The 4,345-nt window shown below is 52.6% G+C and overlaps 1 long non-coding RNA gene across 1 annotated transcript; it reads right to left on the reverse strand.

Moving 5' to 3' along the window:
* Positions 1-402: 402 nt before the first annotated feature.
* On the reverse strand, positions 403-4,024 carry LOC108514209 (uncharacterized). Its single transcript, XR_001881155.1, has 3 exons — positions 3,777-4,024; positions 1,951-2,559; positions 403-1,261 (listed from the first exon to the last, which is right to left on the reverse strand). It is a non-coding gene; the product is annotated as an uncharacterized LOC108514209 (long non-coding RNA).
* Between the last annotated feature and the right edge of the window lie 321 nt (positions 4,025-4,345).

The raw sequence follows: 4,345 nt of genomic DNA on the forward strand, positions 1-4,345 counted from the left end.
GGGGTGCATCCTGGGCATGGCTGGGCATGGAACTTTGAAAATCTGCCCAGAGGATTCTCAGAGATAGCCATGGCCGTGGTTGAGGGGACCCCTGAATAAGAGAAAGAATGAAAGCAAATGCAGACGTTGATTCCTGAAACCTGGGGAATGGCTGCAGTGACAGCTAAAGAGACTACCAAGTCTCTTTACTCCTTTGTGGTGCAGGTATTTGGAGGCCCTGTGGTCCCAAGACTATGGGATTATCTTCCTCCCACTGTCCCTTTGAATGGGCACACACTGTCATTCATATTTACACCTCTGCGGATGAGTGAAACATTAATACAGACATTCAGTGAACTGAACTGAACAGTTAAAAACAAAGTCGGATGAATGATGAGATGTGAAAACAAGCAATCCCTTCAGATTCTTTTATCTTGCTTTAAATGTTCAAACACCCAAACAGGCTGATGAAAGAGTTCATGGAAAGCTGTGCGTAGCTTTCAGCCACAGCAGTAGTCTGAGGTTTTAATTCTCTGGTGCCAATAATAAAATCATTTCAAATGCAAATAAAAAGTTAGTGTAGAAAATGACCAGTTTAGAAAAATTGTGCTATAGTTACCAGCTCTCATACAAACAGTGCCTGAGAAAGTCAGATCACAGGCTATAAACAGGCTATATTTAGATGACTTCCAATCCCAATGCGTTCCCAGACCTGGTCAGAGCTAGGCAGCTTCCCACTTGGACATTTTTGTCCAACAGGGTCTTGTCCCCTTGTAATCTGTGGACCCTCCCTTTTCCCAGGCTCCCGGGGAGACCGCCGTGTGGTTGCCCATCCTGCAGAGCCCCACCCAAACAGGATGGCCGCCAGCCCCTGGGCAGTGCTGGACCTCCAGCTGTGAGTTCAGCTGAGCTGTGTGATCCAGATGAGCTGCAGATTGTACACAGGCTGCCACCCAGACGCTGGGTCACATGGGCTCCCCGTGGGCTTTATTGAGACTGGTCAGCCCTCCATGACTCCTAAGAAAGAAGATCCTTGCCAGGTCCTCGACTTCTTCTCCATCACTGGGCCATGGTGTGTCCAGATTTTGGAAAGAGAGAAAAGGAAAAAAAAAAAGTCCATCCACCGTCTCAAACATGTCTGTACCTCGCTTGCAAGTGGACAAAAAGCTCCTGTGAGGTTTTCGTTTTTGGTATATCTTCTTCTCTAGAGACACAGTCCCTCTAAATGAGGAGGTGATTTGGACCTCTGCTGGGTGGAGGCAGCTCCGCACTTTGCCGAGGCCTAAACAAACCCAAACAGGAAGTGCAAGATCAACGAATGCCAACCGTCCACACAGCAGGAGCAGAAACGCAGAAAGCTGTGCACCAGGAAGAAGGTTGACGTTAAGGAATCTGCCCTCGCGTATACACTCCACATTGGTCCCGTCTGACATGACAAACACAGAAACCCACACAGAAACCCACACACGAACCCACACACAAACATGCACACAAACACACACACAAACCCACAAATATGCACACAAACACACACACAAACACGCACACACACACACAAACACATACACAAACCCACACACAAACATGCACACAAACACACACACAAACCCACACACAAACCCACACACAAACACGCACACAAACCCACACACAAACACACACAAACACACAAACCCACACACAAACCCACACACAAACACGCACACACACACACACACAAACACACAAACCCACACACAAACACACACACAAACACGCACACAAACACACACACAAACACACACACAAACACAAACACGCACACAGGCGGACATACAACCGTGGCATAAAAACACACACATGCCCAGGCTGCCCCTGAAGCTGCACGGTTCTGCGGCTGCCAGGAAGCCCCTCTGGGAAGACAGCAGCCCACGGTCATAGAGGCAGGCCGGCCCTCAGAGTCACAGTGGGACGATCTCAGGGGAGACTCACCCACACATCATCTAGGCAGGACTGAGACAGGGATCCCACAGTGCATCACTGGGGCTCCGACTGACGTTTGTTCATTCTGATTGGCCCTCTGCGACTCCTAAGATCCCGGGACCACCCCGGCGACACCCTGGAAAAAACAGGCCAGAGCAGCACGACACCAAGGCACTGCCACGGAGGGCTACTGCTCCGCCCAGCCTCAGGAACGAACCCGCAGGCAACGGTGGCGGGCGCTGTGATGCGAGCCCAGGCTCGCGAGCAGGTGGAGTGAGTGTGTGTCTCCAGGGACTCTTGGAATGGAGCCACTCCAAGACTGAAGGCCCCCTCACCAAAAAAGTGAAGGAAAGGCCAAGCAAACCTGGGAACCCCCAGAGGGCCACACTGGGGTCCAAGCCACCCTTAGGGAGCCTGCCAGAAGGCCCAAGACGTTCCTGTGACAGGCCAGCCACTCCCACCCCTATGCTGGCGACGGCACACACACCCTCAGCTGAAGCAGGCCAACCCTCCGTCCACTTGGCTCAGTGAAACCCGTGGCAGTCAGAAGATTCAGTGCTGGGAGCAGTCCCGCCTGGGAGCAGAGGGGCTGGATATCCCTCAAGAGTGGCGAAGGCCCTGTAGATGCCAGGAAACACCACCTTTCTTAGAAGGCAAAGGCCAGCCACACTTGGCTACCGCTCATCCTATAGGAATCATGCTGCTGTCTGCTTGAGCCCTGGAGACCAAGGGAATTTCCGTGACACGGGGTGACAGGTATGGAAGCCCAGAGCTCCAGGATCCTCCCACCTGCCCAATCACGCAGAGAGAGGTTTGGAGAAGGAAACAAAGGATCCCAGATGAACTGGGAAATGTGGCTGGTTGAAGACCCTGAACCAGACCAAGAAAAATCAAGGCCCAGCAGGAACATGGAAGACAGAAAAGGAGCGAGAGCAGCACAGAGGCCTGAGCCCAGGCAGGATGTAGCAAGCCCACCGCCATGTGGAGCTGGGAATGAGTGTCCAACCGGCAGCTTAGCCAGAAAGACCACAGTTGCAGGAAAAGAGACCCTTGCCAGGTTCTCGGCTTCTTCTCCATCGTTGGGCCACGGCGTGGCTAGATTTTGCAAGTAGAAGAAAAGGGGAACAGGAGTTCCATCCACCACCTTGGACATCTGAACCTTTCTTGAAGGTGGACAAGCAGCTCCTGTGAGGTTTTGGTTCTTGTGTGTGTCATATTCTCTCTAGAGAAGTGACCCTTGGGATGGGGAGGTGATTTGGACCTTCACCCAACCAGGACAGCCCCCCACTTTGCCAAGGCCTAAAGAAAAAAAAATTTTTTTTTTGAGATGGAGTCTCACTCTGTCGCCAGGCTGGGGTGCAGTGGCGCGATCTTGGCTCACTGCAACCTCTGCCTCCTGGGTTCAAGTGATTCTTGTGCCTCAGCCTCCTGAGTAGCTGGGATTACAGGCATGCACGACCACGCCAGCTAATTTTTGTATTTTTAGTAGAGACGGGGTTTCACCATATTGACCAGGATGGTCTCAATCTCCTGACCTTGTAATCTGCCCGCCTCATCCTCTCAAAGTGCTGGGATTACAGGCATGAGCCATCGCGCCCGGCTGGCCTAAAGAAATTTTAATAGGGGAAGCGCACGATAAACAAATGTTAACTGGCCACACAGCACGAGTGGAAATGCAGGGAGCAGAGCACCAGAAAGAAGACTGGCTTGAAAGAATCCGTCCTTGAGTACACAAGACACATTGGTCCTGCCGAACACCCCCCTCCCTGCACACACACACACACAGAAACACACACATCCATGGACATACAACCATGGCACAGGAACACACATACCTAGGCTGCCCCTGAGGCCGTGGAGTCCTGCTGCCGCGAGTAAGTTCCTCTGGGAACAAAGCAGCTCACGGCCACACAGGCAGGCTGGCCCTTGAGGTCAGAGCGGGAAACTCTCTGGGAGACTCATTCACACGCTGTCCAGGCAGGTCCGAGGCAGGGATCCCACGGCGCCTCCCCAGGGCTTTGCTTGACCTCAGGGATTTAGGGTGTCTTTCTTCTACCAGCTCCCAATCTCCCTTTAGGTGGTGAGGACTGGCAGGGCGGTTTGTGGGGGGCAGAGCAGAAGGAAGAAGTATATTAGCGGTTGTGACTCCCAGGGGAGGCGAGGTCTCATGTGAGCCTATACCGAGNACACAAACACGCACACACACACACACACAAACACACAAACCCACACACAAACACACACACAAACACGCACACAAACACACACACAAACACACACACAAACACAAACACGCACACAGGCGGACATACAACCGTGGCATAAAACACACACATGCCCAGGCTGCCCCTGAAGCTGCACGGTTCTGCGGCTGCCAGGAAGCCCCTCTGGGAAGACAGCAGCC

Source organism: Rhinopithecus bieti, unplaced genomic scaffold (assembly GCF_001698545.2).
Source record: "Rhinopithecus bieti isolate Rb0 unplaced genomic scaffold, ASM169854v2 scaffold_32012, whole genome shotgun sequence".
NCBI lineage: Eukaryota > Metazoa > Chordata > Mammalia > Primates > Cercopithecidae > Rhinopithecus > Rhinopithecus bieti.